At 35.0% G+C, this 26,181-nt stretch overlaps 1 protein-coding gene across 1 annotated transcript in view; it reads right to left on the minus strand.

Annotated features, from left to right (window-relative positions):
• Positions 1-8,160, minus strand: part of LOC149783986 (uncharacterized) — a 36,260-nt gene extending 28,100 nt beyond the window's left edge. Inside the window, exon 1 of the mRNA XM_089932092.1 lies at positions 8,114-8,160. The gene's annotated coding sequence lies outside the window, so the exon portion shown is untranslated. The remainder of the gene's footprint in view (positions 1-8,113) is intronic.
• Between the last annotated feature and the right edge of the window lie 18,021 nt (positions 8,161-26,181).

Raw genomic sequence — 26,181 nt, forward strand, 5'->3', positions numbered from 1 at the left:
CGTGCGTATATGATCCGATACCGCGACATAAGTGCGTCTACTTGAACGGGTCACGTGGTTCAGATAAAACGACTGGAGTAATTGAACTATTTAAAAATTCTGACTTAATTGTGTTAACGCCACCACATAGATTAGCGAAGGAAATGAAGCAAAGTGGAGTTAATTCTTGTACTTATCATAGTTATTTCAAATACAGCGGTGGCACATGGACATGTTCGCGGATGGGCGATAAATATATAAATAAAGTTATTATATTTGATGAAATTTGTACCGTCCCATTAGAAACGTTAAAATTATTTCTTGATTGGTTATTGTTGAAAAATACAGCTGTAATTATGTGCGGTGATCAAGGCCAGCCAGGTCCAATTGATGGTGAATCCCCTCATAACTGGCTTAAGAATTTTGTTGATTACTACGAGGAAGTTGACACCGATTATAGATCTCTTGATGCAAAATTAACTGAAGTTAAAAAAATTAATTCGATGACAACCGAATAAAGTTCAATGCACGATTATGCGCGAAATAATTCCAGAAACATCAATGAGGAATTTCTTAAATTTATGGAGACCAAATGACTTAATAGTTGCTAGTAGAAAAATAGTTCGAGATAAGCTTCAACGAGAATTATTTCAACTACAACAAGATAAATTTCCATTATTACCAGTGCCGTTATGTTATCGACCAGCCGATACACGACAACAAAATATCAAAGTTGACGTGTCAGGGCAAGAAAAAAAATGGTATTAAATGATATTGTCGCCGTTGATATCAACGCTGTTCAAAAAGCACTAAATGAAGAAAAATCGCCGTGGAAGTTAGGATATGCAATGACAATTCACTCGTCACATGGATTAACTATTTCTGATACACGAGTCTGGATTGTTGATGATCGCATCGAGTGGTCAAATTTAGTCTATTTAGCCGTATCTAGGTTAGAAAAATATCTCAGTTGACGCGGATAGTTCTGGATGAGATGATAACTAACGACGAAACATCCGACGACATAATTAAGTAAACAATTATCTAGCTACAAACAATTTGATAAAAAAATATAATTACAAATTCGACCTAGATGTTGATGTTATAATGTCACTAAAACAGCAACAATATAATCACTGCACGATCTGTAATTGTATAATGCTATGGAAATATCAAAACAATGATCCAAGACAATTTACCGTGGACAGAAAAAATAATGATCTCGGCTACACACGAGAAAATGTCTCGTTGGCGTGTTCAGAATGCAAAAGACGTGTTATGTAAGTGATTTAGGTGGAAACTGAGTATCCGCGGGAATTATTTGCAGTTCTTCACGAGTAAATCCAAGCTGAGGAGCAAGTGAATCAATAATATAATTTGCTGGTCTTCCTGATGACCTTGTCACGGTGGATATTTTATGTGATGTAACACCCCAGACTGGATCAGTCGCTCTTTTTCGGCCACCTTCAGCTCCACCTAGCTTATATAAATATCGCACGATTATACTACCTAGCACTGGTTGTGTTGAAAAATCACGCCGTTTTATTGGCATAATTGTTTTTGTAATCGCGATAAGCTGGTTTCATCGATATTGTTCGTGTTATTTCGTTATTTATCGCGTTAATTACATATGGTAATCTCTCGACCCATTCGTGAGATCTTTCATCGGTAATAAATTCTCTCGCATATTGATACCCAAATAATCGCTTAGCAAGTATTTTATTGAATCGTTCAACAATTGCTTGATCTCGATGATTCCTTTGTGTCCTCGCCGTATTTTGACGTTATTTTGTTTCATTAAAAATGATACCGCACCTAAAAAGTCTCTACCGGGGTCAACTTGAAGTAAATTTGGCCACCTTAGACTACCTCGCTGATAAATTGTACTAAATGCATCCGCGACCTCAGTGGCTGTTTTAGTTATTAGCGGCTCCGCTTCTTTATATCTGCTAGCGATATCAACTATCGTTAAAACATATTTGTAGGTTTTGTTATTGACGGTATCATGTGGAAGAAACATAATATCGGCCTGATGAACCTCATTAGGTACGCTGACGTCAAGGTGTGCGTGCTCGATTCGTTTAGGTGGTTGAAGGTAAATTTTGCCAAACAACCTGTTTAGATAACCATAATGCTGCAACAGGAATCTTTACATGAGCAGCTTGGGCAAGTTTGCTAATTGCTGCTTTACCTCTCCCAAATCCAGCCGAAGACTAATAAATCGATTCCATATTATTAATTAACCAGCAACTAGCGCTAATTTACTCAGGTCAATGAATATAAAAATGTCTTTCTGTCTTTAAGAACCCGTAAAAACAATGACTCATAATATACATCCAGTTAATAATGACAAATCAGAGACCATTCATTTCATTCTGCAAAGGAAAACCGGTATGCCGTTTGAAAGAAGCCTTGTGGCAAAAAAAATAATTTTAGACTCAATTTACCAGAGTGCATAACAATGAACAAGGAATATTTACCGGATGTGAAACATTTTGTTCAACCCATATTCTGGTTTATTTTTTTTCGTAACCCTATAATTGTCTAAAAAGATAACTGATATTTATTATCATGGACTACGAGTGATTAAAGAAACTTGCTATTTTCTCACCAGAAATATGGCCCGAAATGTGAAATATCCATTATAATTTTCAAGACTGTTTCAATTGTGCAGTTCAACTATTGAAATTGTGTATTTTTCAGTTATCTGATTTAGAGGTGTTATAATTGAGAAATTGTGTAACAGTCTGGCAGGAAAAGCATTATGTGTTTCTGTGCAACACTGTGACAAAATGTGAAGAGCTTTACAAGTAAATAAATACAAAGAAAATGCATGATACTCATCATTATTTTCCTATGTTTAACCGAATATGCAGCTTTGTCCTGATGTAAATAGTTCTAACATTTGAGGTTACACTTCCCCGGCAATGAGTCAATCCACAGAGAATAAAGTAATACAGAAGAAAAAAAAACAGGAGATATTATAATGAACCTAATATATATATATATATATATATATATATATATATATATATATATATATATATATATATATATATATGCATGCATGCTTGCATACATTCATGCATGTATACATACATACATCCGTACATACATACATACATTCATACATACATGCATGCATACATACATGCATGCATATATGCATACATACATACATACATACAGACATACATACATTCATACATGCATGCATACATACCTTCACACATACATGCATGCATATATGCATACACATATACATACATACGTACTTACATACATACATACAGACATACATACATACATACATGCATACACATATACATTCATACGTACATGCATACATACATGCATGCATACATACATACATACATGCATACATACAGACATACATACATTCATACATACATGCATACATACCTACATACATACATGCATGCATACATGCATACACATACACACATACATACATACATACATACATACATACATACATTCATACATACATGCATACATACCTACATACATACATGCATGCATACATGCATACATCATACATACATACATACATACATACATGCATACATGCATACATACATCCATACATACATACATATATACATACATACATACTTACTTACATAATACATGCATGCATACATACATACAGCAATGTAGTTATTAGCGACTGCAACAAGACAGGAAAGCAGTTGACCCTAAGAGTTGACACTACGGAAACACAGTTTTGACTCTGCTTCAATAGCAATGTTAAATAGGTCATGTTTTAGATATGTATAAAACATCAAAATATACAAGTTAATGGAATCTCATAACAAAGGAAGACTATGCATCCTATCCATAAGCGTACGTGCATTTTTCATTTCCGAATGTCTTCGTACACATGGTGATGCTCAAATTGGAAATGCAAGAACTAGAGGGTAATTATGAAATAAAACCACTGTGCACTAAACAGCGTGTTGCAGTGCAATCTAGCTTCAATGCAAGGATTATAACATATATGTATACTGTTATGGGTGATTAGCTATACAGCCAAAATAAACTGCATTCCTCTGTAAAGAAATAAGAAAGACAACTTCATCTTCCTATTTCAGCGAAAACGTAGATATATTTAAAATACTACTTCTACAACGTTTACAAACAATGCCAAAACGAATCTCTCTCTCTCTCTCTCTCTATCTCTCTATCTGACATACCTATTGAGGGAGATATCCACTTTTATTTGATTAACTTAACACTCACATTTAATTGGAAGCCAGCATGATGGGTTATCATTCATTATGCACTTTTTCCGTTCACATATACTTTTAATCATTTGTTCCGACCTAGCGGGAGGCCTGAATTTTTCACTAACGTATTTACCCTTACAATGGAAAATAATTAAGCTGTACCTGGCAGCTCGCCAAGCAGGATCGGTTGCTCTATCAGTACAAATACCTTTTCAAAAAGCGTTGAATTACCGTTCAACTTATTTTATATAAAGAACGATTACTTTGCATTGATGATTTGAATACGTACTATGGACTGTAAAATAAATTCAAACTATTTCAAAAGGACTCGACAATGAGTAAACAGAATATCCATTTAGATTTCACGCCATTGAACTGTTTGAGAAAATATATACGCGGATCTCTTTTGAGTCCTTTCATACATTGAAGTGACAGATTACACAGACTTGCGATCTAAATACTATTTCATTAACTCGTCTTGCTTGATTATATTATCAAAATGTGATTGTGACATTAACAAGAACATTGCGTGGAATATATAATATTTTAAAATATTACGATATAATCAGTCCTCCAAATAAGGATTTAGTTGAGTATATCTAACGATATTGGTAAAACATCTTTATTGCCATGACAATATTGTTTCGCAGCGCTGCCCCAAAAGTAGGCGAACATTGAAACTAAGATCCGTAAAAACGACTCACATATATCACGTTTAAACGGAAAGGCGACTGAATTTGTGTACATCTGAGAGAAAATGTGAAAGAAGTGCCTCACAAGACTAGTTGATGACTGTCACGATTTTACTAGATGCAAATATTTTGCTGAACTAAGAAAGTAAGATATATGTAAGAAGAATCTCACAAATATCAATACATACTCATAGTTTTAAAACTGTTTATCTCGTTTTGTCATGCAGTTCCAGATCTGTATAGCTCTTTTCCGTTCAATATCATATCCGCGTAGCTATCACAATTATGAATTCATATTTGTACTGAATCTATTATGTTTGTAATCAAATTCATAGTAGTTATATTGTGATGCAAGTGTTAAATTATGTTTGTATTTTAAATATGTGACTGATATAAGGTTTTATGACTGATGCTCTCTTAATAGGAATTCAGTGTTTAATATAATGAAAAGATTGAGTCAAAGTAATAGAGATACATTTGAATCCAGTGTACGTTAACGTTTCGTATGCACATATTCTTCTTTTGGGGTTGACTCCATTGTTGAGTTCATTATTAGCTATATACACGGCGACAAATGCCTCAGGAGAGGACAAATCCGGGATAGTAATATCGACTCACTGAAAGCTACTAGCAAGCTTTCGCAGATATCTTCGTTGGCCCAACTAGTGACTCGGATAGATGTAAAATGTCGTTGATATAAAGCTGCGAGAACCGTAGACCACACGAACACCCGGGGTCCACTAATTGGACATAATACGCGATAATGATAATACGTAATGCGACTAAGCATTTTCTGCTTATTTTCAAAGCTTTTGGCCAGCATGTATTCCACAGAAAAAGGTTTTGGTAATAAATGCGTCAATGCTGCAAATCTAGTGAAGTTTCAAAGTAAAATTCTCAAAGGGTGGCGGTAAAAGTAAATGCACATAGATGAAGGCGGATCGAAGCGGAGAAAGAAACAAATAGACATTCAATTGAACGAAGACATTGCTTTGTAAATGTGGTAAAATTACAAGGATTATGCTTGGGAATGTGTTCCTGATTTAATATGTATAGGTAGTGACCTCTAAAAAAATAATTTGATTGCCATTTCAGGTTTCCTTCATTCCTAAATGAACGAATGGGTACAGAATTAGTCAAACCATTTTTTGTTTATTCGCATTTTTAAAATCACATCGATCTTACAATTGGTTTGTCATTGCCATATAATTATTGGAAACACCGCCCTTGCTGCAGTCCAATTTTCCATACTTCACCTTCTCTCTCTGTCTAAAAATTTGTTCATTCGTCTGTCCGTTTCTCTGTCCTTTATCCCTGTAAATCTGACCATCTCCTTTACAGTGCGTGGAAATTTTACTAAATGTTCACCTACATGTTGCATTGTATGTTTGTATGTCGGTCAGTTCCGTCAGCCATCCTTTCGCTAATTAGCGATCAATCTTTTTTGTTATTTGCCTATCCGGCCATTTCTCCTTTTATCTTTTATTTCATCCACCTGCAATTACATTCTTAGGCAACTTAAGAAATGCAGCAAAGGTGTGGAAAATTAATTTATCTAGGATTTAAACGTATATTAATGAAACAGTTGAATTACAAGTGCTTGTACATCCGTGTTTATTAGAACAATGCTTAAGCGCTCCGAAGAAAACGAATGATATTACATTTGATTTATTTAGGTTTACTTCTAAACTTTTCTTCACTGAAATATATAAATATTATAAACATTTTACCTTCATTTGGGTCGTCTCGGCTTTATCTGTGAGACCACAATATATATCAGATGAATGTCGTTGTAGTAATTTGAAGACAAAAAATGCATTGTATTCGCCTAAATTATCTTCTCGCAATAGACACTGCAATCTGTTCGGTCAATATCTATATTTCTTAACGATTCGAGTCACTATACGATTAACGGAGCAGCTGCAACTTCATAAAAATAGTTTGATGTGTTCGTAACTTCATGTTTAAGCCTTACTATGTACATAAGATAAGTGGTCCGAATGACGGTTATTGGCGTCCGTACAAATAACTTATAATATGCTCATGCCCTTTCCTTAAAATTTCAGTATATGGTAATTACTCCATAAATCACTATGGATCTGATAAATAAGCTAAAGTAACTATTTTCCGCCTCTCTATTACTCTAACAATCTATATTGCACACACATACATGCACATGTACACATGCACTAATTGGTAACTGTAAATACATGCTTATTATCGCCCGTAATGTCCAGCAATAGAGAAGACAGTCATGATCAGTTGCAATTAAGATTAATTATACTATTTTAAGTGACCGCGTTATTTTTTATATGAACGAATATTATTGTGGAGATTTGTTCTTCTTCTTTTAAAATAACCTCAATCTGCTCAACTAATATAATAATAGGTAAGATATATTTACTAAATTACACAGATAAGTCGTTGGAACAGATGTATTAAGTTCAAGAAAGCAAGTCTTAACGATACAAATGAACACTGTCGACGCCTGGTAATTTTGATGAATAATAAAATGTTACACTGTCCTGCATAAACTAAAGAATAATATTATTAACAAAACATATACCAGTTCTAATACACATAAATGTAAAGGAGGGCATCAACCGCTTCCTGTTGCGCTCCTGGCTAAATACACTAGTACAGAAACAAAAAAGTCACTCGCTTACTTTAAACGTTGACATACTATATGCGATTGGTTTCTCTGCATGTAATGTTATCAATAATCGCATTAAAACGATATACTGTCCAATTCCCAACTCATAAAAAATATTGTTCTAGGACGCACCATGCACCCTGCTGCATAAGCCACTGAAGTGTTATCCAGTCTCACAAGTGAAAAGTATGATTCTTCACTTATATTTTATTTTTTTTGGCTTGGCAGCTCTTCATATATATGTTAATCATTGCGGTTACCAACCATTCTCATCCAAATAAAGGTAGTTACGCTATAGATACATAATGATATGTTTCTATCATTTGTCCCGATATTTAACCTTCATGATACATAACATATAATAATGGCGGATACGTCCTGTCTTGTGAATTGGTGTATCAATTTAAATGAGGAAAAAATCAATGCATTGTCAATGCGAACTACTTAATCCATTTAAGAATATGGTCAACAAAATGGTAGGTGTAAACGTTTCCTGCACCCAGTTAAATTGTATGTAACCTAAAGAAACGTGTACTTACCTTTCACGTGCCGTTTATTCAGTGGACTATAAACGTTGATCAAGCAATACTACCATAACAACAGACGTTTATATTGTACCTAACTCACGTGATCACCAATCTTACTCCATTCACACGAACATACAAAGAGGATTGCGTGTATGAGTGCAATTATTCCACGGCACTTGATATACTGCATTGTCTATACTGCATAAATTAAATCATTTCTTATTCACGATAATATGTAAAAACATTTGACAATAAGTTGTAAATTAGGCAAATAAGGTAAAACAATCCTGCAAAGGTAAAAGAAATGATACAACTATTCTCCCTGGCGAAACATATTTCCACTAATAGCTCTGGCACTAAAATGTCCACGACTTATCTGCACACTATACTATGTGTCATCCAATGGTGGCCAAACAAAGCTATTCAGCCACAAAACGTGTACCTCTTCAACTTGGAAATATGACTCATAACTTGGCTAAAGACGAACAAGTAAATTTTCCGTACATGGCGTGTGTACCTGGATAAATTACACAGCATGGCCCGTCTTGCTAAATAAGAGAGTTGTAAGCAAGACTGGAACGGATTGTACCACTTAAACTTGGAATCATGAAAGAATAGCATAATAACAAATTAAAAGGAAATATTTTTATCATAAACTATCGTTTACATTTATTTTGAAATGGTGTCAAGGTTGAACTTTTAGTACTGAATTATGTCAACTTGAAGCTCGTTTGAAAATTAAAATATCGATACGAACCATATAAACTAAATGAATATTCAGAACAAGACATGAATTTATATAAAACAATAGGCTCATAATAGTGTTAAATAAAAGATACATTAACATTCCTTAAGAGAAATTCAATGAAAACATACCAGCTAAATTACAAAAAGGAAAAATAATGCTAGTAAATCATTAATGAGTGAGGTGATTGAATATGTATGTGGAAAATGAACATACAATCGAAAAGAGTGCACACACGTACTGCAAATTTGCTTAAATCTAGTCACTGAATGGAGCCTCCCTATCCGGCTGCTCGTGTAATAATTTATTAAAACTCGACAACGTTGTAAAATGATATTTTTATGACACATTGCAAAGTTAACCGTTTTCGCAAACATCGAACATGCTATTAAAGTATTCAAGACAGCAGCAGTAACACAATGTACGTTTTTACCTCAAAGATATATCTTAGGCGCTATATAATATACTGTATTTTTCTTCTGCCTTTTTTAATTTGTGAGTGATTAGGTCAAATGTTCAGTTCGATAGATACCAAACCATTGAATCCCATATTCAATAAAATAAAATGTATATTACAAGTATCACCCATAAATCAATCAAATTAAGAACTATATTGCTGATGTCGAACACATTTGTACGTTTAGCATGTGTTGGATGATAATCTCAGTATGCGAGTCATGTCAGTTGGTCTAACTCTAAATACCAATATAGATTAAAATTAAAGGAATATGTAAGGTCTGATATTTATTCTGTTCTACATTACGCTTTAACTATTTTGTATTTTAACTGAATTTACATTACATCTGTTGCTAAAATAACATATAAAACATGGCTTTCCATTCTGAAATACATAATTTCGTTGCAAAAGGATAAAAATTTCCCGAACAATAATACAATGTACAACGTATTACCAAAAGGATGGCAAGTACACTAGAAGTTAAGACAGCTTTTCAGGAGGTTATGGAATATAGGACATGTGTCTATTTATAATTGGCACTATGCTAATATTATTAGTACAGTAGTATGACGAATAGTTAATCTTGTAAAGGTAACGAATATGAAACAAATTGGAGCGCTGAGTACAACTCACATGTATGTTGAATACAAAAGCAATCGTGGACCCCACTATATATGTCACGAAATAAGTACAAACCTGATCATTTCATCTAGCTTGAACTTACCAAATATATGCCGTCAACCATCTGACAATGACTTTTCACCTAATTCAGTAGTTGTTGAAATTCAGGGTAATGAGCCAACAATTCCAGTTTCATTTATTTTTTATTATTATGTTTTTGTTTGCTGTTCTTTCCAAATAGTACGAATTGTTTCGTATGGCCTTCCACATTATAACCAGTATCAATATATGAGAATTTCAATGGTCCCTTATTATATAATGTAACCGAAATGAATGAACCATAGTGATATTTCAAAAGTAGAGCACTGAAAATGTTAATATCACATAACGTTATGCAAAGACATATTCGGACCGCTCATAACTGTATAAAGAATACGTAGAAGCAGCCTCAAGTTCCTTTAAATATTATTGTTCTAATGAACCGGATGAGCTCCAGGTCATGGAAACTGCAACGAAAAGTAGCTTAATATGACTAACCAACTCCTATAATTTAAACTCTAACGAAAAATCAACAGCTAAAACTCTGATTTTAAAACGAATGTGTGTTCTATCGATGGTAACTGCCTAAATGGAAACCGATATTGCAGACAGATATTTTATACATATATTGACGCAAGTTGTAAATTTCGATTGTATGTAGTGATCGATCGACACACTCCCAGAGAACCCATCAATTACCAGGGAATATGTGGTCCTCGACATAAATATACAAACTTTGTGAATAAGCCACAAGAATTATATATATGCTATGATATCGTAATATTCCACTGGGTAAAAGAAGACCCTGACCTACAACAATTGTGAAGGTTTGGTTTTTGAAATATGAAAATGTAATTCTGTAATCTTCTAGCACGCTAAATTTCCTTTACTTCACATAACGTGTGTGTCTTTTCAGACTGGCGTCCACGTTAAATTTGTTTACAGTTGTCCTTATGGAGAAAGGTCTAAGTTTATGTGGTGTCCACAATTGGTTTTGTTTCAGTTGTGTGTCACATGTATCCAGAACCAGCAGGTTATGTCAGAATCTATATAGCACACATATACATTTTACCTCTGTTATCCTAATGTGAAATTGTTAGTTTTATAATGTATAAAATTTATATCCACGACGAGATGAATTCGTTATAATCTATGAAGCGCACATACATTTTACCTCCAGTGATTCAATATGATGTAATCTGGATTCACTGTTGGCAAGCCTTAGTTCCAACTATGCCCTTACAACAAATGCCATGCAAGAGAATATGTGGTGATCAAAGTGCAATTATATCTGCATAGGTTATTACAAACATTCCTGGACATTATGTTACCGAGAAGGTTTGTTTGCCATATATGTGAGCCATGTCCATGGTCATCAACTTACGCCATTACCGGGATTCTATACAAACACATTTTGCTTTAACTAAGACGTTTTAACATTGTTTGTAATAATTGATGATACTGGTGGAAGAATACTTGTAATAACTCCTGAGGCTGATAAGCTCAAATAATTCATCCAGTATCTGTTGGGACTTCGAAGCGTTATTATAATCGTCTTTGTCTTTTTATTCGTTCAGTGACAGTTACTAAACCTGGCATTTCCCAACCTGTCACGAAATATTTGTGACAAGAAAGAATTTATACTAAAGATGGGTGCTTTCATCATAATCATAACACTGTGGTGACTACTAACTTAAAACACGTTCAAAACTTGCATCGAAACGGGTCCAGTTTATGTGTGTTCTTTTCGCGTTCCTGGTGCGTATAGTTTCCGACGCACACTTAAAACTTGGGTTGATTTTGCAAAGTCTAAAAAAAGCAATTAATGGATTCACGATACCCACTGACGTAGGTTCAGACATTGAGCGTGCTGATTACATTATTTATTATTTGTATTGAGACTTTGATTACTCGTTCTGATGCTCCATGGTATCGAATACGTGTTATTATACACAATCATCAGCTTTAATGTCATACAAGTACAATTGTATGAAAGCCAAGAATATGCAAACACATTTAAATTAAGCAGAATAAATGCATTTGTCAGGAACCATACCAATTTTGATAATGTCATTTCTAATTACATAAGGAATGAAGTCACAAACATGAACATATTTAGGTGTGAAATAGTATTAATGTTCAAAATATCCAACACAATTCAGCTTGTGTACATATAGTACATAAAGCTGGTCATATTAAGAAGTCTGCAAACGTGCGCGCACCACCTCTTCATGAATTACGCTCACTCACTGAGTTAAATTGTATAATGCTTCTGTAACGTACATATTATATAACTTTAAAATTTGAGGTAGGTGGATGACGAAATTGTAGAGAAATGTGTCCTTTATCCATGTGATAAATACAGTCCAATATTGACATATGCTGGTCTGTTAGCTTTCTTACACAATCGTTTATCAAACGGAGACGGGGAACTACTTCAAGTAGCAAGAACGTTTAATGCAATAGTATGCAAACTTTTTGGATCGCTATTAATTTCCTTATTAAAATAGTTTGTGCTGTATGCAGATCGTTGATTGAGCTTCTCAGTGGAAATTATTACTCATTTGAGAGAGAGAGACAGAGAGAGAGAGAGACAGAGACAGAGAGATAATTTATTTTACCTCGCCTAACTTGTTTAACAATGAACAAGTACAAATTACTTTACAACAAACAGTGTTTGCACTTGTTTACAAATGCTGCCTCGTTTTAATGGTTAGAGAAGAGAGTAACCCGTCTCAGCAAAAACATGTTATGAGCAAGACTGTATCTATCAACCCTGAAAATATGTAAGCCTCGTCTAATCCCGAATGAAACGGAAAAATATAGTTTGCCTCAAATTTCATTTAAAACTGCCCATATATTTTAAACACAATCAAATAAATTTACAAGTCGTTACCATTGTAATGTTATTGACATTTCCGTGCTGGATATTTCTTTTTTCATTAAAAGACTAAAGTAAAAGCTTCAACAGAATGAATATATATACAACAAAAAGCACGAACGTGCATGAGTTATTAATCCGAAGTTTAGACTTACTAAAAACTGCATTAAAGTTACAGGAGAGATATTGAAAAAGAAAACAAACCATTTAATACACAATGAACAAATAATTCGTTGGATCAACTAAGAATTAATTAATGAGTACATTTGCATGATAAAACAAACTAAAATCACTGAATATAACTAACAATACACTATCCAGGTTGTTTAAAACGGGTTGGTGAAAGTAGTTTTGGCAGGCATTTCATGCAATAATTTAGTATACTATCAACAATCTGATTTTGAGAGTCCTGCCATTGTATTTAAATATAAGATTGGTTTAATAGCCACCTACGTAATCATCATAAAATAAAACTAAGACAATTTGAGCGTACACTTCTGGTTTTTCTCAAACAATAATCAATATATACATAATACAAAATTAACTAGCTGCACTTTATAGTGGCGATTATAATAGCATATTGAACACGAGTTTGAAACACCTGTTTCTGATTTAAGAAAGACATATATTTACCAATACGTAATATAGTGTAGTTCGTGGTATTTGAATGACGATATGGAAGCGTGAAACTGCAACAAGTATGAGACCCTTTGGTTGTAACATTGTTTATATACAACTCGAACAAAGCTGAAACAATTGTAATTCAGTATAATGAAGAGTTATTTACAGTAAATGCTAATGACCATGAAACAAATTGGTGCGCTGAGTAGCCAAACAAAACCAATGAATTCTGCGGATGTATAATATTAAATCAGATGTGGAACCAATTATGTATATTATCAAGTACGCGCCTTTCTGATCATCACATTTAGTTTAAGATGATCAAGTACGCGCCGATCTAATCATCCCTTTAGTGTGAAATTACCTAAGCTTTCGTATCAACTATCGGACAATGGTTTCACCATATAAAGTATTTGTTCAACTGGAAAGTGTTGGACCAGTCATTCTACTTTTTAATACCTATTTTAAATAGTACACGCATTTTATGTGGCATACAGAACATCCAATACAACCATTGACTGTACTATATCATTTAAACTGTGTGCTTTATCATTGTCACAGCATGAATATGCCACATTTATGCATAAGCATCTGAACTACATTATGGTATAGCAATAACATTATTGGAGACATACTGTACATGCAATTGTGCAAGATTATCAATTACCCATTTCGTTAACAAACTAGGTACTCTCAGATGCAATCAAAATAACTGTCAGCAGTTACATATCACTCTCATGGTATTAAAACGTGTCTTCCAACTCTTTAAAAATAGAAAATGCCGTATTTTAATATAAACAACTATTTCTTCAAGCAAACAACTGCCTGCTACATCAATAGTAAAATAATATACTTGTTCAAAAATTGCGATCTATACACCTGCCTCTCCTGCCCGTACCACATGAGCCTACTAATCATTAACATTGTGTTCATACGCTCGTAACAAAATCAAATCTGTAAAATCATGACGCATGCTTTAATTACTTGAAGCTGTATAAGCAGTATTTTCTTTTGTGTGTGAAAAATATTTGATAAAGTAGTGGTAATTACACAGAAAGATGAAACTTGTGATATTGCAGGAAATAGTTTCGAATAGATCCTCTTGATGAAAGATGAGTTCGAATCGAGGCTTCATTTTGCAATGTCAAGCAATGTAACATTATATAACGATGGAGACTTGAAATCCTCAATCAATTTTAATGGATTTATTCAACAATCATTTATATAATAAAGATATAGTTTAATATTAACATCTTATAGTTTGGTTAATAGCAAAAGTCCTAGTTCATGTTTAACTCTAATATTATGATGAAAAATCGTACCTAAAACTGAAAAGTAAATATATACGTAGAATACCCACATAAATGGCTTCCTTTCGTAAACCTGTAATAAATAATATTTGTCTCCGACATATTCAGTATCAGTATGTAGTGAATACTAAATGAGTATCACGTGATGGAAGATGATACTTTTTACTAATTGAATTTCAAGGAAACTTCAAACATGAGCAGTCAAGAATCTCTGTTGAACTTTAGCCATAAGTATAACTCTGATTTCCAAAATACACCTTATGGTTTATAATGGCAATTAGATGATGAAGATCATTTAGACAATTAACACATATGTCAATTTGAATATAACGCTCAGTCAGTGCCAGACGAAATCATTTTTATCAGAACTTCATAAAAGTTATAACTGCTTAAATCAGTCGATTACGAAACGGTTCGAGTGACAATTAATGTTCGCAGCCTGAAAATCAGATCTGCTAATGCTTAACTTCCGTATATCTGCTCATTATCAGCGGGAGGGGAGTTTTTTGCTCTTTTGATTTTGTTTCTTTAATTCCAGTACAGATCCGACAACTTGTCTAATTGTGTAACTACAAAATCTGTTGTGGTCAAACACACCTTTACAATTGCAGAGAGGAGCAGTTATTTAGGTGATTTCGATCTCCTTCCGCTTCGATCCTTGTCTGTCGCAGTGTTGTTCGTAAAATTAGCATCATCAAGACACATATGCGTATACATTTAAACCTACTATATGTCTACTCAGGATGAATCTTAAGAGCGACATATATCAGATTTTGAAAGATCCATTGATTCTTACACTGATGGTGGTAGCTATGAACGATTTTCCGGCAGTCACCACGGTTGCCCTCCTGGAATTATTTCATATCATTGGCACTTTCACGGGAAAGCCATGTTCCTCTTTTATTCCTATCATCGTCCTTTCTTCCTATTTTTCCTTCTGCTCATATCATAACATTTACTACTTTAAACAACGTTTAATACGCTCCGGTTTGTGTTCCATAGCAGTCTGTTGCGATTGTAGCATCTCTTTGATACGTACATGGCCAGCCATGCATTACGGATCAGTTCCATGTTTTAACAACCATCTTTTAAGGGTCGCTCTTCTTACTCTTCTATAGTATCACTCTTAGGTTATAACGTCATACTCATCAGAATTGTTTAACTTGTCATGTCCAAATCGGGTACACATCTTCTTGAAGTTCTAGTCAAGTGGTACACCTTTATAACTTCATAGTTATATTTCAAACCTCATAGTACGATCAGTCATTATGAATGCGTTTCAAATGAAAGTTTGCAAGCTCATGCGTCTGAATACCACACAGTATTATTGGCATGCAACACTTATCCACACTAATATTAGGCACATGTCCATATTATTGTGTTACATAGATTATGTATGTGTCTTGTGTCACCCTCAGTGAAATATTCTATTGATGTTGTGTTGATGTTCTATCAATAACACGACAAGATTATTTACGTTCGGATAAAAGACGTCTTTGATAGCTGAAGCACTTCCACAGAAATTTTGATTATATTTTAACATGGCTGGACTCCGACAGTAGCGTCGCATACAAGCAATCCGGTGCTAATTATCGTATGATCAGGTACAAGAAATGTACTTCCCGGAGCCGGTTCAGACAGCTAAAATATGCATGAACTAAGTTCGGAATAAAATCACCCTGCTTGATAATTCATGGCGTTCTCCGTGCGGATATATGAATGACGGTTAATTTCTATTTTTCTGATGGCATGTTAATGTTAATTGTGATATAACACAATTATGTACTCATATTTTGTGCGATGCCACCTGAAGAAACGTACTGAACATCCAATATGGTTTAAATTTGTAATAGTAGAGCTGTGATAGGTCAAAATTCTGCTCGGTGTTGAGCGACATTAGACTCAAACTCGGGATTAATATCAGTCTTGTAGCAGTGATGTGGCTGTTGCGTTAGTAAATTTATATACGACACCTTCTAGCAAATACCCTAGTGAACTATACATAATTTATTGTGAGCCTGGAACACATATGGATATACTAGCTGATTCAAACAACCAAACATAGAATTTAAAACTATCTATAATTAGTATCGATAATGCATATTATCAACATGATCTTGCTCATAAAACAAAACGTAATAACCGTGCCAGTCAAACATGACTTAAACCCGGTTGATCCTACAGGAGGTACAAAAATATTTGTAAATAGTTCATTAAAATAGGTATGTAGGCTAAGATTGCTATTAGTGACAGCGCGATATTTGGAGGGCATTGTAGTCTCATCAGAGGTTCAGCACATTGATAAAACAAACATGAATAAGTTGTACTACAATCCCACGCAGTTTGTCGAGCCTTTGAAGCTGACATTAAAATGTTAGCTACTACGAGAAAAGTTATCCATGTAGCTGCTAAGTCATGGAAGACAAACACGCAATTTAACTACCCGTGCATTTACACGTGTGATGCATTTCGCTGAAACCTTCGGTGATTTCACAAGCAGTTTCGGAAGTCCTGGACAAGATCAAAAGTTGGTGGCTCAGATATTCCATAACATCTGTAAAGAGAGCTGCTAAGGCAATGTGGAATTTGCTCTGCACTTAGATTGCGTTTTTTTTAACCTTGTGAGCGCCCAATGATGAGGGCTTGCCACTTATTAGATTCATTTCTTCAATACGTTTCAAGTATATATGTGTAGCATGTTCTATACAGGATCCTAAAAAGTATTTAACATAAACGTGCGTACTTTTCAACTGTCCTGGCATATGTGTTGGAAACAATTAAACGTAATTCGGATGACAACCATGTAGAAATATTCCGTTAAAATTAACAGGACACAATGCAATATTTTGAACATGCACCAAAGATCAGTTATCGATGAAATAACGCTCGACACACATAAATAGATATGCCTAGGGCTGCAACAAACAATAAATAAATCAGAAACAGATATATTTTGTCGCATTTGGCATAAAACCGTCATTAAAACTACAAGGTTACAAGGTCGCTTCTTAGCACATGGAAGATTTGGAGAGCATGTGATTGTCTATAAGTAGTTAGTTATTGTGAAATTACATTAGATTGTAGTATCATTTAAGTGCTTTGAGAGACGCTCAAATGTTGCCCTCAAATCTAACTGATGGCAGCGTGGAGGAGGAAATCCTTTTGAATGAAGTGCGAACTAATTGCAACAGTACAGAAAGCAAATTGTGGCCGAGGCCTACAATTTTGTTTAACAAGCTCACATTATAAAGATGATTTGAACAATATCACATGTTCTTATTGTATCGAGCACAAAATGTTATTTCGATCATATTATTTGAGCAAAACTAACTGTACCGATCAAAAAGAAAATAAATATTCAAACTGCCACCACCAGATTAAATCTTCGAAACCAACCGATCGAATATTTTGAAACATTGCTATGATATGTTAACTGTATAAATTTTGTATGTAAAATATAATCATACCTAACTATTTTGAATTTAGATAGCTTTTGTGACCATAATTTGGTTTTATTTATGAGCAAATCATGTCAATCTCATTATTTCCGCATGCATTAGTGCACTAATAAGCTATCAAGGACGTGTGAATGATAAACGCGCTTTTCAATAAGAGATATCTAAGAGAGAGTTAGCAGAAACAGAGCGATATCATAATGTTATTGGCAGCATTCAGATAGCGAGTATTGTCTTAAATGACCCCAACCAAGGAGTTAGGTCTGACATTCTGCATATTTTAATTGTCATTGAGACGGGGTCTGGATGAGTGGTTCTCCGGTGACTTGAATATATATATATATATATATATATATATATATATATATATATATGTGTGTGTGGGTGGGGGTGGGTATAAAATGCATATGGGAGTGGAAAGGGATGTGTGTTGTCATTTAAAAAGACAAAGGAGTATAATACAAAATAAAACAGTCAATACGGTACTGCTATCAGGGCCAGAAATCGAAGACAAAACCCAGATAGTACAAGCAGATATTAAGCTGCTGGCTATTGTGAATCAAACTCAGTAAGTATGGTGTGATCGTATGCTTTTGAATTTGATTAAAGATCAGGAAATTAAGCGGACATTGTGCAATCGAATCGATCGTTAATTGTACATATGGGATAGTGAATGTAAGTTAAGTGGATTGTATACGTATAAACGTGTCCCCGCCTTAGCAAAAGTTGTGCAATTCTTTAAGTACTTGTTTTTCCAATGTTTCAATTAAGACTATGTCCAGCATACCTAGTACTTAAAAGGGCACATATACGCATTTATTGCGTTATTAACGCTCTTCTTTTCACATACATTTCCAGACCCCTTTTTTAACAACACGGTTTAAACCTCCCAGTGAACATTTAGTAGAGATAACGATGATTATAATAACCCAACACACGCGAGCTTATTGTGTGATAGTCCTTGCTGTTCTTGCTAAGGCATCAATTAGGTGTTGATAAGAATTGAAATCAATCCAAAAATTGCACCAGTAGAGACTCTCTCTCTCTCTCTCTCTCTCTCTCTCTCTATATATATATATATATATATATATATATATATATATAAGACAAACAAATGTGCAAAACTAGTATCCAGCTAGCTTAAGCGCTGTCTACTCTGAATGGATCTTTTTCAATAGCAAATAAAAAAACATATAAGAAAAACAAATAAAACTGAAATATGTTATGTTGGCAAAACTTTACATGACTGTTTCTCGAGGAATTAAACCTATACGTTTATTAGGTTTAAGCTATTTTATTTCAACTTGTTGCGGATGCTGGAAAGTAACTTATATAGACCAGGGCTAGAAATCGATGAGCCATAACGACATCTGTTATTTGATGTAAATTTATTTAGCACAAATTATATCCCGGATATTTCATTGTTACAGTGGTAAATATAGGCTATTGTGTGACTATTATCTTGATGGCCTTGGATATAGCCACATTGTTCTGAAACTTGGACCTTTGATTATTAGTTTTATATGAGATTGTTACTCTTGATAATGCGAGTTTTAATATTAAACTACCTCATTTGCTAGTTTACAGTATCAAATACAATTTGTGATATCAACAACCTGATATATTGGGATTGCAACCGAATGTTACCAGATCGCATATATGTTTTATATATGTCATACAGCTTAACGTGCATTATTCATTTGCTACGATGTTGTTATTGTTGTCGTTGTTGCTATGTTAGGTTTTGTTGGTTTTATAAGATATAATTTAACAGTCTAGCCATACATATTCACAACTGTCCAGTATGTATTTCATTTATGTTATAACTGTGTTAAACATTACACTGGTCAACAGTGAAATCATTACTGACTTGAAAAGGCCCTAATCTGTAGTATTTTGGTGTGCCGAACACGAATATAACCATGAAAAATTTGTATTGGCTCTCGTTTTGAAGATATTCATATACCTCATTTTCTATGTTTCACTGTGTAAATTTCTCCAGTAGGACTGCAGCAACATCCGGAATAATGATGTAACATTGCATAATACCATCATGCTCACATCATCCACAGTTGATTGCATCATTTTCTGATGCAATGCAATACTAATGCCATGCGGCTGCTGAAGTAAGTTGACGTCAGCAGTGTACTATACATGTGTAGGCCTATTATACTAATGCCAGGCGGCTGCTGAAGCTGACGTAAGCAGTGTACTATATAAAGCCCAATCAGATAGGTTCAGCATTTAAAATATTTTAGACGTTGTGCGAGACAGTTCAAGCTACTGTTACATAAAACTTATTATTTTATCCATTTACGTACAATAAAGAACAGTAATGCCTCGAAAGTGTGTTAATACCGCGGACAATTTTTGCTATATTTGTGGGGAAGTGACATTTGCCAACCAGAAGAAAAGTATCAATTCTCAAGTGAAGAAGGCATATCATCTTTACTTCGGATGCAAGGTTGGTGACCAAGACAAGCCTTGGGCTCCGCATATATGCTGTGCTACATGTACAACACAGCTTTCACAGTGGTTGAATTGCAAAAGGTCATCAATGCCGTTTGCAGTCCCAATGGTGTGGAGAGAGCCAAGCAACCACCTAAATGACTGTTACTTCTGCTTGGTTCCTCCTCTTTCCGGCGGAATAACGAAGCGAAAGAAGTCGAGAATAGTCTACCCAAACATTCCGTCTGCATTGAGACCAGTTCCACATGGTGAGGGACTTCCTATTCCAGAACCTCCAGCAGAATATTCTCTTGATTCATCTGACGAAGACAAAGGTGAGTCGACCTGTTCTTCTCCTGGTCCATCAGCATGCAGTGATCCAGATTTTCACTGTGGTGCATCATCAACCCCACACAGAATAACACAGGAAGAACTAAATGACCTGATTCGTGATTTGGACTTATCAAAGAACAAGGCAGAATTGCTAGGATCAAGACTCCAACAATGGAATCTTCTAGAAGAAGATGTCACAATTACTGCATATCGAAAGCGCCACCAGCAATTGGAGCCTTTCTTCAGAAAGGAAAGTAATCTGATATTCTGTTCCGATATTGAGGGCCTCATGAATGCTTTAAAAATCACTCATGACCCACAAGAATGGAGACTATTTGTGGACTCTTCGAAACTGAGTCTCAAGGCTGTGCTTTTGCACAATGGAAACATTCTTCCATCTATTCCAGTAGCGTATGCTGTCCACATGAAAGAGACATACGATAACTTAAGGCAGCTACTGAATTCCATTGAGTATAACAAGTACAGCTGGCACCTCTGTGGTGATTTGAAGGTAGTTGCCCTTTTAATGGGACTGCAGCAAGGATATACAAAATACATGTGTTTCTCATGCGAGTGGGATAGCCGAGCAAGGGAAATGCACTACATGAGGAAGGAATGGACTCACAGGCAGAATGTAGGCATTGGAGAGAAGAATATCCAACACCCAGCTCTGGTTGAGGCTCAGAAAATCTTGCTACCACCCCTTCACATCAAACTAGGTTTGATGAAGAACTTCGTGAAAGCCATTGACCGGACTTTGCCAGCATTCCGATACCTGCATGAAAAATTCCCTCGACTCAGCGAAGCAAAGATTAAAGAGGGAGTTTTTGTGGGTCCTCAGATTCGAGAGCTTTTCAAAGATGACCGGTTCAACAACTTGCTGGAAGGTGACGCGAAACAAGCATGGAATGCTTTTCGCCTAGTTTCTACAAACTTCCTCGGAAATGTTAGGGCAGAAAACTATAAGGAACTAGTAGAAGACATGTTGATGAAGTATAAGAAACTTGGCTGCAATATGTCTCTAAAGATTCACTTCCTTCATTCCCATTTGGATTTCTTTCCTAGCAACTGTGGTATTGTTAGTGATGAACACGGCGAACGTTTTCATCAAGATATCGCAACAATGGAACAAAGATACCAGGGAAAATGGTCCACTACAATGCTGGCTGACTACTGCTGGACACTCCTCAGAGATGCTCCCGAACAGCTGTACAAGAGACAGGCGAAGAAATCTAAGATGTAGTCAATGACTTGATTTTTTATAGGTAGGCTATTACAGTTGACCTTTTACTATTGGAATGCATTTCGTTATGTAAACATTAATTTCTTGCAGATTACAAAAAAACTAGAGCCAATTTTGCAATTTGACTGTCATATTCGTGTTCAGCACATAAAAATTGATAAGAATTGACTAATTTTATTTCAGTAACATGACTTTTGTAAAATTTTGTTGTCCAGTGTTATTAGATAAAGTTATATATTTAGCATGAATGCATTATTCATTACTGGCAAGACCACTAAATAGGGAAGACACTAGTTGTGTTGTCTTCAAAAGTATATGGGTGGAATATTAATAGTGGGTGAGTTTGCTTGTTTTGTCATGAATATAGTAATCTTAGGTTGAAACGCAATACAAATTCGTGCATACATTTTGGGGTGATGTAATTAATAAAAGGTTTATGTTGGAAACAAAATACGGTATCATAATGTGATGTATATTTTCTACCGAATCCATGTGGCTAAACCCGTTCTATGTATTGTAGATGCTCAGCACATTTACTACCATTTTTCATAAATAGATATGTCGATACATAATGCCTACATCAATGCAAGTTTGACAGGAAATATTTCTTGCGTTAATCTGGCGGCTTAGTGATATTTTAGTGCGAGAATAATTGGTGAAAAACATTACACACGTAACAGTACATTGGCAGCAGCTATTTTACACAATGTGCAACGTACCTAAACAAAGCGTTTCCACTGACTGTTAGTACAAGTTATGTGAATAAGAATAGTTAGATTTAATGCTGCATATTTGTTGGTAAGTGTAGTGGAACAGCCATTCTTTAGACGGTATGAAATTCTTATTAGATATATTCAGTATCTCCATCATTAAATATCGTTTGATTTATCTGACGTGTTTAGATACACTAATGTACTGAACTTAACTAGAATCATTTGCATTCATCGTCTGCTCGTGTATTGCAAGGTTTACAGCTTGTCACGCTAAATGGCAAATTCAAAAAGTTGGGAGAAAACGGTAATTACGTTGCTGAATGTATATTTTGAATATCTGCGTTTGTTAAGTTTGATTCAATATTTAATAACCTTTAATAGAAAACCGTTACATTGTGTATGATTCCCAGAGAGGTGTGTACATACAAGATTGACGTAATTGTCACGTCAATTTCACCAATAGTTTTAATTTGAAACTTCTGGATATTTTCTTGTGCGCAACGAGCAAGCAAACATGATTGCATGAACCTGAATTGCCAGATAGAAGATGAGTCTGCAATATGCATTCTAAATGATCTTCTGAAACCAATAATTTTACCCTTTTTCTGTATATTACGCTTCATTCAACACTGTTTGGTGACGGTATCACCATGCGGTGACACCATAAGCTGAGACAATCATTATCGTTTGTTCAAAATCGTTTTGCTAGTAGACGGCCCTTCATTGTGTATGTTTAATGATGACCTGGAAGTAGTAATTACGGTTTTTACAAAGGCACACACTCCTTAATCCCCACCAAATATTTGGGACATAAGGAGTCTGTAAACATCCTTAGCGTACATTTATGTCATACACTATATTAACATATGACCGAACGGATTGATTTAATTTGTTTTGATCCATTTTCGACGACCCTTACAACTTTGTACGGCACATCTAAGTATACGTTTCTGTTTTGTATTGCTTAAGTATTATCCAAAGTATATAACTAGATTGGTTAAATGCATATTGATGTTCTTTATTGGTCATTTCTAAGAATAAATTATCTTTCTCTTGATAATATTGCCATGTTTTGCAAGGTCATTTGAGACTAATTGCCGATGTGATATAACCGATCTTGATGATCTTGACACAGTTAGTCGTGTCAATTTCTGTTGGAATTATTCTTCTCTGATTATATTCCTAGTGTCGTAATTCATGTTATTGTACATGTGAAATTAGAAATTGATACATATACTTTATACACAAACATGAATACTATATAATTATCTTTCCAAGGGTGATACTGAAGTACATACTTCCCTCACATAATAGTAAAAAGGTACATTTTTATTTCGAAAATGGAATACTGCAAATATCAGTGCGCCCACTTGACGACCGCGACAAATATCCGGCTCCACAGGTCTCGTTGAATGCTCCAGGAGCCAACAGGCATAGTCTAGCCCTCACAATCTGCTGAAGGAGTGCAGTCGTGTTTCCTAAAGACGCGTTGGTCATGATGATTTGGTACCTTGTTGTGTGTAAACTGAGACGGTCTTCTGAGCCAAAGTCACCATGTACCCTGCATCCGGATTAAAAACATTTTGACTGAGCCATGTAATACAAGAGAAAGCATTAAGTACGATAATAATTATATACCTAACGCATGAACCCAAATAAACTGGTTTTCGTTACATGTTGAATAATTCCATACGAACCATTGTATCAGATTAATATTATAGTAATCAACGCAGTAGCTGAATATATGTTCGACATCAATAATCTCACCGATTGTTAAGAACTTAAACTATACACAAACTTTGTTACCTTTAACATATAATAATGGATTCAGTTATATTCAGTTATACAATGGCTATCGTCAAACACACTAATAATCTATTTGATATAAAACCCTAATGAGACAGAGTTCCGACTCTTTTTAAACAAAAATAACCGTGCATGTGAAAAGCTGCACACAAATATCCAGGATTTCCCGAGAATACGTTTATATCCGTTTCGACACTCTTTTTTGCAAATGTCATAAGTTTTTGTTGGCAGGTTTCAATTAAGGCTGTCCCCAATGAATGTATCCGATGAAGTTAAATATGTTTATTATAGACGTTCTATGTTTGATTGATACTCCGCGTCAGCTTGAGTAATATCACGGTTACATGTTAATATTTGTAGCGAAATTGACGATTCTAGCAACGCTTTAAAAATGGACATATACGACGGTAAATGATGTTTGCCTTTGGGTAAAGTGTCAATGAAGCCTTACAAACGCTTAAAATAATAACTTACCCTAGTGAAGGTAAGTTGTTCATGTATGTTATCTTGCTTTTGACGTAGGTTGGTGACCATGGATATTGCCGAGTTGCATACGAAAATCGGACTTGGACAACTGATTTATCATAGCGTTATAATATTTGTTACAGTGCTATATATTTTTTCCTTATTCATCTTTGCAAAATTTAATTTAGAATGTGTCCATACATTAGCATATCGAGCGAGGATGAAATTATTTTGCAACCTGGTATTGTTGTAATTGATCAGAGATTATAACATATGTAAAATATGGTTGCATCTTGGTTCGTTTAGCAGCAGGGGGGGCGAATCCGACATTTTGTCCAATCGTCATTTGGCTTAATTGATACCTTCTGCACTCAGCGGATCCGGTGTCGTCAGCGCCTGGTAAAAAAAAAAAACGACGTCGTCGTCGTTGTCATCGTCGAGGGGCCAAATCGACAATTGTCCGGACGTCATTTGGTTTAATTAATACCTTCTGCGCGCCGATCCTAGCGTCGTCAGCGTCCGGTAAACACAGCGACGGCCGCGTCGATGTCATCGCCCCCCCTGCTGCTAAGTGGTTATTTACAATTTAACCGAATATTTGGTCAAGTCCGATACGATATCGTGTCCGAGGATCATGTAAATTTATCGTTACAAATCCATGTGGGGTCGACTGAGCATGACTAAAAAAGTTTCGAAAAACATTAAAGTCCATGTCACCGCCGCACCATGTCTGCCAAATATTTCGTAGCGTGTGTGTATCAACGCCATTGAATACAGCAAGAATATTACAGTTGTCTCTGATTACTTTTGGAATCTGAGTGTATCGTTGAGTGACATATATCACGTCAGTGTTTTTATGCCTGCCTCTGGAAAATATCCTAGCTGGGTTTTTTTGATTGTCTAACATAACATCATCGTACACGACTAGATTGTTAACGTCGCC

Source organism: Sinohyriopsis cumingii, chromosome 14 (genome assembly GCF_028554795.1).
Source record: "Sinohyriopsis cumingii isolate HCF-2022 chromosome 14, ASM2855479v2, whole genome shotgun sequence".
Taxonomy (NCBI): Eukaryota; Metazoa; Mollusca; class Bivalvia; order Unionida; family Unionidae; genus Sinohyriopsis; species Sinohyriopsis cumingii.